The sequence below is a fragment of the Manacus vitellinus genome, unplaced genomic scaffold (genome assembly GCF_001715985.3).
Source record: "Manacus vitellinus isolate BGI_N305 unplaced genomic scaffold, ASM171598v3 scaffold_58_pilon, whole genome shotgun sequence".
In the NCBI taxonomy this organism is placed as follows: domain Eukaryota; kingdom Metazoa; phylum Chordata; class Aves; order Passeriformes; family Pipridae; genus Manacus; species Manacus vitellinus.
The window spans coordinates 2,565,727-2,578,658 of NW_021940671.1; positions in this window are offsets into that span (position 1 = coordinate 2,565,727).

Here is a 12,932-nt window from a genome sequence, read left to right on the forward strand (position 1 = left end):
AAAAAAAAGCCCAGCAAATTTAAACCACTTTTGCAATCCTCAAATATTTCTGCTTCCCTGAGGATCCATCATCCCTCCTCCAGACAAGCAGCAGAGAGGTGGTCTCCCCCTTCAGAAAGCTTTGGATGATAACCAGCAAGAACATTATGTTTAAGCTTCAAGGACTGAGCGTTCCCACAGGATTCATGGATGGCAACGCTGAGCCAGAAGGATGCATTTAACAGTTGCTTAAGTTCTGGCACCTGCACATATTTCCTTATGATAAAGTCCAACACAGGCAGCCTTCAGATGTTGTGTAAATACTGTCAGCGCTCTGGCACAGCTCCCCTTTCTTTATGATTTGTTTTACACAATCCCCAAGCGTTTCATAAACACTAATTATATCTCCTGGTTCCTCTAAATGAGCTGCGAGTGCTCCACGTGCGAGGAAACTGAGGCAAAGTGAGGATCTCTGCATCCCACCAACGAGGTGAGCAGGCTGAAGGAGCTTCACCTCCTTCCACCAACAAACCTGACACGAAATGGCACATTGACTGAGATTTACTGCTGCTGTCACCTCCAACATGATTTGAGGTTTCCAGAGCAACAGAGTGAACCAGGAGTTCAATGTTTTGAGTTCTCAGTGACAGCCTAATCTCTTCCCTAACACAGTAGGGATCTTCACTTTCAGCATCTTGCCAGAAGCTGTATCCACTCAGCTCCTCAAACTGTGTGTGGAGTTCCTAGGCAATGCATCCTACCCCAACTCCCCAGCTAGATCTTGCAGATACCTTCAAAGCAGTAACAGCACAACCAGTTCTGTCATGGCACAGAGATTTCTCCTTTGCATTTTGCCCCAGTACATAACTCAGCAGGCTGAAGGCATCACCTGGGTCCTTTTCTTAAAAACTGCTCTGTCAATTCTTGTGAGCTTGCCAGGCATTTTGCAGTGCCAACGAATATCAAAAGAACCAAGAGCACCACAAATGAGGCTGGAGCCCAGAAGAGCACTCCCAGAATTTCCATGGGACTACCAGCTATGTGCAAAGCTTTTATTTCATGATTAATGGCTTATTTGCAAAACAGGAGCAATAAACCCCAGCTTCTAGAAGTCACTTTGGTGCAGAGCACTCCTCTGTTTTCCATCACCTACTGCTGAGCCTGTAACTAGGTGTTGTTTTTCAGAGTGATGGGTGTTATGAAGATGAACTGCGAGATTAAAGTCAAAAGCATTTTATGAAAGATAAATGGACACGATATACCTGGCAAAGAGCGAGGCCTCAAGTCTTAACAGCGTGTTTCCTCATCGCCTAGGAAAGGATGTTCCAACAGCTGGAGATAAGTGGAACATGACCAGTTAAGCTCCTTTCCCTCCCCTGGAGCCCAGAGAAGCAGCAGGGAGCACTGCAAAACCACTTCATCTCACATCAGAGCACGCTGCCCAGCACGGGAGGCATTTCAGAGCCAACGGAGCGTGCGACGGAGCGTCGTGGCGGCCGCGCTCGGAAACGAAGCCAGCCTCACACGGGGGTTCAGAGGTGCTTCTGCTAAAAGCAAGAGAGAACTATCGATTTTTGCTAAGCCCTGACAATTCCACAAGGCTCCCCCCATCCCTATTCCAGACAATAAAACAGTAACGAGCCGCCCCTGACAGGCAGCACACCCACACCTCCAGCTGAGCTCCGGTGCCAACGCTGCTGGGATATTTTAACCCGGCTCTCCGAGAAGGGGCTCCTTTCAAACTCAAGCATAATCCAAGCATGGAAGACTACACAAGCCTGGAACGCCACCCGAGCCCTGGATTTGCAAAAAGCCTTCAAAATATACCTTTAACAGCCCTGAAGAGAGTTAAAGCTCACCCAAGGCTCTGCACCTGAGCTAATTGCTTTAGCTCTAAGGAAAATGCAACAAGACACTAAATTTGCTGCTGATTTACTCAGTCATTTGCACCCCTGATCCCTTTTAACTCCTCTGATCTGGGTGCTATGGGAGCAGCTCTGAAGCCTCCCAGCACCTGCAGCCAACAGGCTGATGGGGCTGTGCCACTGAGGGCTCAAAACAAGCCAACAGCACATCAGCAGTGCCTGGGAAAGGACAGGAGTATTTTGGCAGGCATCACCGTGGCAACCCATTTTCTCCCATATTTGCCAGCGTGTTGCCCATTGCCCAGCAGCTCAGCTATAGGCAGCAACTTGTGCCACATTCCCCACCACTTTTTGCACCTCAGTCCTTCCTCCTCTTTCCACATGATGGGAAAATCCATGAATGAAGACGAAGATTAATTGTTTATGGCCCTGCAATGTCCCCTCTTAGGGACAAGAGCCTGCCACAACAGGCAAGTTCTGCACCATTAACCAGGACTGTGAGCTCTCCAGAGAAACTTGCCCCAAAATATGGAGGTAAAACATGAGACACACCTAATTCAGCTAAGAGTGACTTATAAACATTCTAAAGCACCAGAGAGTATTATAAATGTTATATAGAGGTGAAAATCTATATACGACATAATTTGATCTCTGGAGAGAGGTGTTAAAGTGGGAGAAACTCCTTTTTACAGGAACAGGCTGCACCTAAACAAGCTTGTGTAAGAGGAAAGAGGGATAAACAACTTGGTCCTGCCTGCAAAGGACAGCTGACAGGAGTTTAATACCAGCAGTTGGGCATCAAAACTCTGCAAACATTTACTGTGCTCTGACATGAAAGCAGCAGGATTTGGGGCACAGGTTATATTTTTATTATGCCTGGCACAAAAACCTCCACTCTGCAATAGCATGAGAAAGATATTTAACAGGACCAAGAGGCCAGAAGAGACCATTTGCATGGGATCCATCTCAGGGGCACAATGAACCGCCGACGATTAAAATTTGCATCTGCAATTTCTTAATATTCGCTTTATGGTCAAATTGAATAAAACCCACAGATTTTTCTGCTACCACCAGTACTCTGGAATAAAAAAAAACCAAACTGTGCCAACTCAGCAGGCAGATTTCAGCTGTGTTCAGGATGAAGCATGTGCACACCAGTCTGCTCTGTAATTGCAGTGGTTTATTGCATTGCACCTCATGTCAGGATTAGACTCCTAAATTCCAGGCTTGGACTTGGTTAGCAAGCCTTGCATTTCTTGTGGCACATACACCTACCTCCAGTCGTGTTCTTTGCTCAACATGAACAGGAATTTGGGGAAGGCACCAAGAAGAAAGCAAACCTTCTGGTGCTGTTTTACAATAATGCAGCGAGGAGTTCCCCAGCTACTGTGGGAAAAGTGAGTTTTAGACTGTTTTAACCACATATGTCCAATCTTTCGGCGTCAACAATACAAGATCTGGGCTGAAAAATTCCATTTCAGCTTTAGTTTCTACCTGCAACTTCAAGATATAACACACATTCTAGAGACTGACAGGCAAGAGCATCCACTTGCTTCTATGTTTGAATCGTGAAACAGAAAAGCTTTAAAGTATCTTGAGAGAGTTAAATCACAATAAAGAGATAGAATATGGGAGGAATATTTTTAAGGCACCTAGAACTGGGCTTTGTCAACTCTTTTATCTGAAAGATGTATTGCAAAATCCTTGAGAAATCATGAACCATGACCTTGCACTGTCCCTCAAAGGTACCTTGTCTGGAGTGCTGAACACTTAGATTTTGGTCTATATGGGAGCCAGTAGGGCAAAATTGATGGAGAAAAGTTTAAATTGGTGAAGAAAAGTGTTTCTAAGCTTTTGTCAGCTAATACAAAGCCTCAGATGAGGGATGTCATCTGGGCAGAGACACACAAGAAGAGGGGCTGTGTCCTGCAGAGCCGAGTGGAAGCCAGAGGAGCTCCTGGCCTGGGGAAATCATCACACCTGATTTCTTCTCAGTGCAAGGAGCACGAAGACAAGGCAAGCAAAACTTCTTTGAGGAAGGTGAAAGACACTCACTTGCTTCATTTTTCACTCCTAGGGACAAGAGTCTGCCCCAACAGGCAAATTCTGCACCATTAACCAGGGCTGCGAGCTCTCTAGAGAAACTTGCCCCAAAATATAGAGGTAAAACATATTCCCATGAAATACACCTAGTTCAGCTAAGGGTGCCTTCAAAATATTCTAAAGCAAATGGCAGCATTTAGGACTTGCTGCTCACATGCCAGGCAAGAGCATGGAGATGCCAAGGCACCATCATGGCCAGGGCTTGGCTCAAGCACAGCTGGGAAGGGAATCCTGGCACTGGGACCCAGTCCAAGGCTGCCCACACTGCCCAACACAGCCCAGCTCCACACAGGAGCAGTGCTTTGAAAGCTCTGCATCAAGGGGAAGGTGCTTTACACCTGCTACTTCCCTCTCTGGAAATGCAAACCACCACCCAGGCTGGGAGGCAGGTCTTCCATCTTCAGAGTAATTTGCCCTATTATTTGTTTTATCTGCCTTTCCTGCAGGACACAAAGGGACATGTGGATTGTGGCATCACACAGCCTTCAAAAGCCTCCCCGCCACTGCAAATTAATTAATCTCAAGGAGGGAAGAGCACGCAAAGCAAAGCAGCCTCTGAGAAGAAATGCTGCCCCCAGGGAAGTTATCTTGCCTCCTTCTCCTGCCTCCTCCATCTTACCCCTCCATAAAACTCCAGTTCAAGTCCCGACAAGCAGCACTTTTCCTGCTGGGAGCTGCCCAAAGCAGCTCCAGAGCCACAGTCACACTCTGCTCTGCCCATCCCCTCCCTCTCCCAGCACCTCCCCCTCTGCTCCTCCATTCACCCCAATTTCCAGGACACTAATTTAATGAAGATTAATGGGTATGTACCCTCCAAACACGCTCCTTTTCCAGCAACAGCACACGCTGCATCACGGCATTTTCACATTAAAGGATCGTTTTTCCCCACCCTGAGCACGTGAAGCTGAAGTGCTGCTCAGCACACAGTGCCCTGTGCCTGTTCCATTGAGTCACAGAAATCACTCCCAGCTCCACAACTCTGATTTTTTCCCCCCCCATTTTCCCCCCTCAAAATAGACTGCTGTAGGTACAGTCAGCTGGTCATATATATGTAGGGCATTAAGAGGCTGCAAAGGTAGGGATAGCTTTATTTAGCATCATATGGCTTGAATAAGATAAGTATACAGCACTTAATAGATTGATATTTATCTTTGGCAAGTGTTGTGTTGATGGCTAGTAAGGTCAGGAGCTGACTATTCAGATTCTGCTCCAAAGGTGACCAATATTGCCAAAAAAAAAAAAAAATCATGTGTTTTCCAGCAAATAACCAAAAAATTAAGACAAGTAAGCTGGTTATCAGTCACACTGTGTATAACTGAAGATCTGAAACTCCTAATTGTCTAAGAGTGAGCTTGAAACATTCTTGCACTGGTCTCAGATGCAAAGCAGCTTAAGCTTCTCTTACTCAGGGTCTAGAGAGAGGCTGATACACTGATACACATCAGATTCTTAGCCTTAAATAGGTGGTTACACCACATTTAGGACAACCTGTCCACTTCAGAACCACCTGGGGACCTTCAGGGAGCATAACCTGGCCATTAGGACATCCTGGCCCTTCCTCTTCTCACTTTTACTTCATCCCAACTCGAACATCCAACTTCCAAACATCCCTGTACCTTTCACCATCACTAAATACAGGACTAAAGCACAGGGGACAGATTCCCTAGAATTTTCTTTAAATAACTTGCATATCTCCTCGCCTTGAAGGTTACCTACTCTTTAACCTGTAGTCACTGGCACAGCACTGGGATTAGCTGTCCTGTTTTGCCTCTTTCTGCTTGGAGAGTTAGGAATTTGCACTCTTACCCCAGTTATGGATCAATCCTGCATCTAGCAGGAAAAAATTGCAGGGAAAAAAAAAAGCCTTTGCAATCTGCAGCAACTTCATGATTTAGGACACGAAGCCTTGTTTGACTAAATCATTACACAGCAGCCCTGAGAGTGCCTGCTGGGAATAAGCCAAATTCATATTTCTGTCATTTTCCCCATCCTGCACGTCCACATATCCGTTTATCCTCATTTCATTAGCAAATCGCCCCATCCATTTACTCAGCTATTTGTCAGTGGGGCTGTCACTTTAATTACCTCTGTCTACATGGATTGCTGTTATTTATCTGTCTTGTTTGCAAGGCACCATCCACCAAAATACATTCCTCCCTTACTGCAGACACTGATGTTATCGGGGAGCCTGACCCAGGGAGCAATGCTCTTAGGGAGACAAACTGTTTTCAGAGCAGATTTGTGAATTAAACTGTCTCCTCAGGAACTAACAGCAGTGACACCCCTGGAAAGCCAGTCATCACCACTCCCCTGAACACCAAAGGAGTCTCACACCACGGACATCACCCACCTGCACAGCCAACCCAGGGCACAGACACAGCAATAGGGTCTGGAATGGTTGGCCAACCCTGTTAAAATCTGTGAGCACACACCTGGAGCAAATGGATGTCACAAAGCATTGAAATTCAGTTAGATTTGGGTCCACCTCCACCTGCACATACCCTCTAGCTGAGTTTTTTCCCTACATGTATCTGTAGGATGGAGCAGGCTGCTTTGGTGTGACACTGCAGGGATGTCCCTTTCCCTGTGGGATACCTGAATGGAACACTGGCCATCCAAAAGGGTCACACTCTGTGCACTGGCTCTGCATTAACTCCATCCTCACACATTCTACTCTGTTCCTCTCTGGAAGATTTTTTAGGAAATCCTATAGAATTCTTCCTAAAATGACTGGTTTACTTGCTCCACCATTTCTCCTCTTCACTCAGAGGAAATCAAAGCCAAGCAGTTTTAAATTAACCCAGCTCTCAAATCCGAGAGCCTTCAACTGGATTCAAGGAGGAAACAAAGCACCTTTCATCAATAAACAAATACTCAAACCACCTTCCATACTTCTCCACACTGATCTTGCCCACCTCTCCTCCTCCTCAAAGGTTCCCATGGTAGAAACCTGCTAAAAAGGATCCAGAGGAGATCCTTTGAACCCCTCTGTGTGCAGAGACTGGCAGCCTCAAGCCTGCACACTTGGTGTGAAATGTGTGAACCCCATTCCCCTCTCCAGGGAAGGGACCTTTTATCCAGAACCTGTGACTGAGTTAATCTGTGCTGGGGTGTTTGGTGGAGGAGCAGCTCATCGTCCACGTGGCCTGTTCGGCAGGATTCACTTCCAAAGGCACCACCACCATCATGCTGCCTACCTGGGGGGCTTTTCTGTCTGCTCATCACACAAATGAGGACTGAGTCAGAGCTGCTGACCAAGCCCTTGGGCACCAGCCTGGGATTGGTGGGCAAACAGTGGGAAGAGCACAACCATTCCCAGCTGATCATTCCAGCTGTGGTCAACCCACATGGCTCGGATTCTGCACACAACTTCCACCCATGGAGCCACACACAGCACCAGCTGGGAGGCTGCACACCTCTTCAGGCCTCAGCTATAAGCCACGTGGGATCCCACAGCTGTGCAGAAACCAGTTCCTTCAACTCCCTAAAACACAGCTTATGGCACAGCCCCCCTAAGCCCAGCTCTGTAGCAGCCAGGCCTAAGGTGAGAGCAGCATCCTGACTACAGCCACACCTGGCAGGTACAATAGGGCCCACACATCTTTCCCACTGTGTTTTCCCAGCCTCCAGCAGTCTGTGGTTAGCCTTTCAGTGCTCACATGCACATCCAACGCACATATTTCAGCACAGATCTGTTGAAGTCACCCAGCTCTATCTACATTTTCCTGGTGGCAACACCAGCTGCATCAGCCCCCACCTCAGAGTGCCTCACAGATTCTGCATCAGCCTCATACTCCCAGGGCCATGTTATGGACCAAACAACATTTTCTAAGTGTCCTTTCCTTCTGCCAGATTGTTCCCAGCCATATCTGTCCCCTGAAGTGCCCCAGAGACAGCAAGGTTGGTACAGGACACCTCCAGCTGCTCTTGCTGCTGATGGTGCAACAGCTCCTTAAGTCTAATGGAAAGTGTCTCTTAAATCTAGTGGAAGTCTAACAGAAGGTGTCCCTGCCTGTGGCATTGCTGTTGCAACCAGATGATCTTTAAGGTCCCTTCCAACCCAAACTATTCCATGATTCCATCTCAGCAGGTATCAACAGCGACTTTTCCTCTCCCTGTGATCTCTGGGAGAGAAACACTTAAAACAGAAGGACTCCTGGAAATACCATCCTCTCCACAGGCTGATCCAGCCCCTTAGGACAAGCTTAAGGGTTCAGTGCAGAGACTAAAGGCCACAAGACCCAGTCTGTCACAGGAACTGCCAAGATCAAGGGCACAGCCGGTGTCTGAGGTCCTTCAGAAGGTGGGAAATTTTCCTCAGTGGAATAAATGCTAAGCACGATCTTCGAGGCAGGGCAAAGTGACAACCTTCTCTTCACGGCAGGCAGAGGGTTTCACGGGATCTTTTCCCCGAGAGGGACATGCCTGGGTGGAGGCTGAGAAAGAAAACCCTCAGCCCTGGAACGGTGGAGCGCTGCCAGCTGTGATGGGTTCGTGATAAGCTAAAAAACATCCATAAGCATTCAACTTCAAAAGCAGGGAAAGAAGGAGGGGAGCTGCACAGAGTCAAATGCCTGAGGCATCCCATTTTCAGTCAGTGCAAGGAGCCTATTTTTAGAAAGCCTGCATACACCTACCAGAGCACTAAGGCTGGAAAGGAATTCTTCATTTTAATGGTCTCCTTCTCCACACAGCTGTACAGGTGGCACTGCTACAAGAGCCACTCCACTCCCCAAGAAAAGCTATCTGCAACACATTCCCCCCAAGTGAAAGAAAATCAAGGCAAAAAGGTAATATTGGCAAAAGGCATTATTGCCAAAAAAAGCCATTCCAAATGTAGAGGCAAGGTAGGGTATCTGCTTCCCTCTGTATGACAGACTCCTGCCCACTTCCCATCCCCTGTGGTGCTTTGCATCAGCCTGTGGGAAAAACCAGCCAGAATTCCCAATGGAGACCTACAGCTACAGTCTGCCATGGGAGACACAGCCCAGGTGGGAAACCTGTTGCATGAAAAATAGGCACATGAGACACCTGAACTGCAGCTACTGCACCAGCTGCTTCAGGGGCCCTGGAAGGTAAATGAGTATCAGACCCAAACTGACATTTTCTGACACTTCTTCATAATAAAGGACCACCAGCTCCAAAGGTTCCAACCCAAAAGCACACACTTTGCTCCTGCTAAAGACAGGATTACAGCATTCTGGGGGATGAAAGGTATGGCATGAAGGGGATGAGGAGGCCCATGGTTTAGGGGCTAAGGATTTTGGCTTTACCCTGTGTTTCCAGTTTCATGTAAAAAAGTCCAGAAAACAAATACTTGCGAAAAAAAAAGCAAGTTACTGTTCTTTGTCCTTGCAAACAGTTGTTGAATATACAGGTACAGTGAAGGTGGAGGAGGCAAATGATGAATACAAACAATGTCTCTTTTCTTCCCAACTTGGCCATCAAAACTGATCTGGAACCAGCCCATCTTCCTTTGTCCCCCACAGAGGAGCAGGACATTTTCTTCCCCTCCAAGGGAAATATTTCCAGGGCAACACTCTTTTCAGGAATTCCTGCCCATTCAAATATTTTTTAAGATGGCAAAGAGAAATCTTCTCTCCCAAGCCTGACAGCATTCCCCCCTTTAAATGAGCACTGTGGTTTCAGCTCAGCATTTTCTTGTTTTGCATGCTAGACACACACTTGGATGGCATCATGTTTCCCAGCTGAACCCAACCACATCCCTGCACCTGCATAGCTAGCAGCAACAGGAGAAACCTTCAGCAGCAATTCAGATAGAGATCTCCTCGAGCAGCTTTATTGATGTTAATGGAGCTACTTGGGATTTACACACACGTAAATCAGAGCACAGGTGGATGATAAATTCTTGCAACTGGCAACAATACAGGCAAGGCCAATCTCACCCCTGCTGTAACAGTACTGATGTCAAAAGCTGTGCACCAAACAGCAGCTGTGTTCCTAAAGCCACCTTAACCAGGCAAATCAGTTCATTGCAAAGAAATCTGCAGAATTCACACAGCATCCCTTGCTCTCTCCAGTGAGCTACACCTTTGGGACCCCGCTGCAAACACATTCTGTTGCAAGTTTACTGCTTTGAAGTACTGCCTTAAAAATACCATTTTCAGGCTTGGACATGGCAATCACAGTTTTGTATGGCCACCTCATCTTTTACCAAGTCATCACCTTTGGACACGGAACCTTTTGTGGTGGGAGTTGCATTTGAAGCCACAGCCAGAAGCTGTTTGGGGGAAGTATAAACCAAAGTGGCCTTCAAAACAAGCCTTTTGGTCTGACTCTCAACTGTGGCAGCTGGTGAGGGATTTCAGTGAATGACAAGCCAGAGTTGTGGCCCTGCTGTGCACACCACTGCTCATCCCTCAGCACACGGACTGGCAATCAGGATAATCTGTCCCTTGCTTTTCAAGCCTTTGCCTTCTCATGTTGGGCCTGGCAACTCTGTTGGGTCCCCAAAGACCTGACAAGTAGGGGTTACAGTGGTAGTGCTGGATTGACAGTTGGACCTGATGGTCTTAAAGGTGCCTTCCAACCTTGATGATTCTGGGATTCTAAGTCACTCAGTGTTTTCTTCAAGTTTGAGAGGTCTGTAAAAAAAAACCCCACCAGTTTCCTGGGCCTTGGGATGACCAGAGAAGCAGGAAAGTTCACTTCCACTAGGGATCATCAGCACCCAGGAGATGAGCAGCAGCTCCTCCCAAAGACCAGTTACCCAGTGGATCCTGAGGGTAACGATGACCACAGACAGGAAACAAAGAAGGTCAGACATACAGGAGGGGTGGTAAATGGCCAAACTACAGCTTCTTTCTCTGCCTACAGGACATAAGTCTGAGTCTTTACAACAAGACAGGACCTTGGAAGTCAGGCAGTCAAGCAGGTGATCAGCAGTAGGGCAGCTAGAGACACATCTCAGAGCAGATCACACAAATAGGGATTGCTGTAGGAGTGTCCAGCTCTCAACCCTTCCAAACAGCAAATTCATGTGGTTTCCAAGTGTCCTCACTTCCCCACCTGGCCACCAGGGTGTATTCACTCCCCAGAGACCACCCCTCACACTCCCAGGGCTTAACCTCCTATTCCATATTAATTGTTTGCCACCCTGCCATGACTAATCTGGATTTACAACCCGGAAAGCGGTAGGGAAAAGAATCTGATCAAAAGGATGATCCTCACAGCCAGAAAACAAGAAAGAGCTGTGTAGCCAGTTGTTCCAGGACACTTAATCCATCAAGCCTTCGCCATTCCACCCTTGGGCTTAGGTTGAGTCAGTTGTGATTTGCTTAAAACCATGAGAATTCCCTCCTCCTCTCAAAAAAAAAAAAAAAAAAAAAAAAGCCAGTTATAAAGTTTGTCAAGAAGTGAGGGGAGAAAAAAAATGGGGACTCACACTCCACTTTTACATTATGAGTCAGTGGCTGGTGATCAGCCAACTGGCAACTCTCCATCCTTGGTATCTCCGTGCTCCTGGAAGCCAAAGCAAACACTTTGTTATATCTGAAAGCCTTTACACATTTAGCTGGGCAAATCTGTTCTCATGCTGCCAGTTCCACTGCAGGTCCAGGACCCTCAGTCCCACAGGAGTGAGACTCAGCATCTCTTGGGGCAGGATGCCACAGAAACATCCCCACTGAGCCTCTGTGTTAGCAGCAGGAGCCAGGTCACTCTCCTTTTATCCAACAAAGCATAAAAAGATCCAGAGGACATTCCCAGTTCATGAGCTGCTCAGGTGCCCCAGCACACAGGGTTTTATCCTCCTTCTATCCCATAAATTTCTACCATTTTGGGACCATCACTTGCTCCAGCAGTAAGATCCAGACTTTGCCAAGACTTTTTTCCATTCCCAGGAGCAGAGAATTTCCCTTGGCTTCTAGATCTAACACAAGCTGGGCTCAACCTTTCTGCAGCGTTTTCTACCCTTTGGAAATGATCCAATACCCCCTGGACTCAGAGGTTTCCCACTGGTTTTACTGAGTTCTGGATAAGGACCTTAAAGATATTTTCTTGCTTTTTCCCCTCCCACAGCTTTGCAAAAGTCAGAACCACTTTGCCTGCAGTTTTACAGGAGCCAGCTGGTGAAAGGTTAGATAACCAGACAACATCTTCAAGCCCAGGGCAGCCAAAAGAAACGTCTATTTGTGGGCTTTTATGCCAAATTATTCCTTACAACCTCCTTTATTATTTTCAGGAAGGGGCTGCCTTACAAGCCAGAAGTTCCTTTCCTCTTTATCTAATGATCAAGTTCCCTTTACAAGATGACTCAAAGACACCAACCAGATGTGCATTTTAAGTGCAAGTCCATGGGGGGAAAAAAAGCCATAATCTACTGCAGAAGCATCAGGCAGGAAAACTGCTTAGCTTGCAAAGTGGGATCAGTCTTTCCTCACTTGCAGCCCTTCTAGATCATGGTCACCTGGAGCCTGCTTTTACCTGAAAATTGAACAACTATCTGAGGTTGGATTCACAGTAGAGATGATTTCCTGCACCAGCAGAAAATGTGAACACCTCATAACATCCCCAGAACCCCTTCAGAGTCCTGGGCAATAAGAGGCAGAAGTGGATTCAGCACATCTGTGCAGGCAGAATGTCGGGAGTCTCAGAGCAATGATGCCCACAGACCTGAAACAGAGTATTGTTTTCCATCACACTCACAGGAGAAACTCCTCCTGTCTTTTTCCCTACAGAGAATAACTGTGAGAAGGAACTAATCCTGTAGGCACCAAAGCAAACAAAACTGATTTTAGAGGGGGCATTCAGCATATTGTAGGTCAAGGGAAGAAAACAAAACAACACCAAAAAAACCTCCCAGAATCCTTATAAACATCTCACATGATGCTGCCACTGAAAAAAAATAACTAACTATGGAGGTCTTGAACCAAAAAACATAATAGAATAATAGAATCATAGAAAAGTGTGGGTTGGAAGGGACCTTAAAAGTCATCTCGTTCCAATCCCCCTGCCATGGGCCAG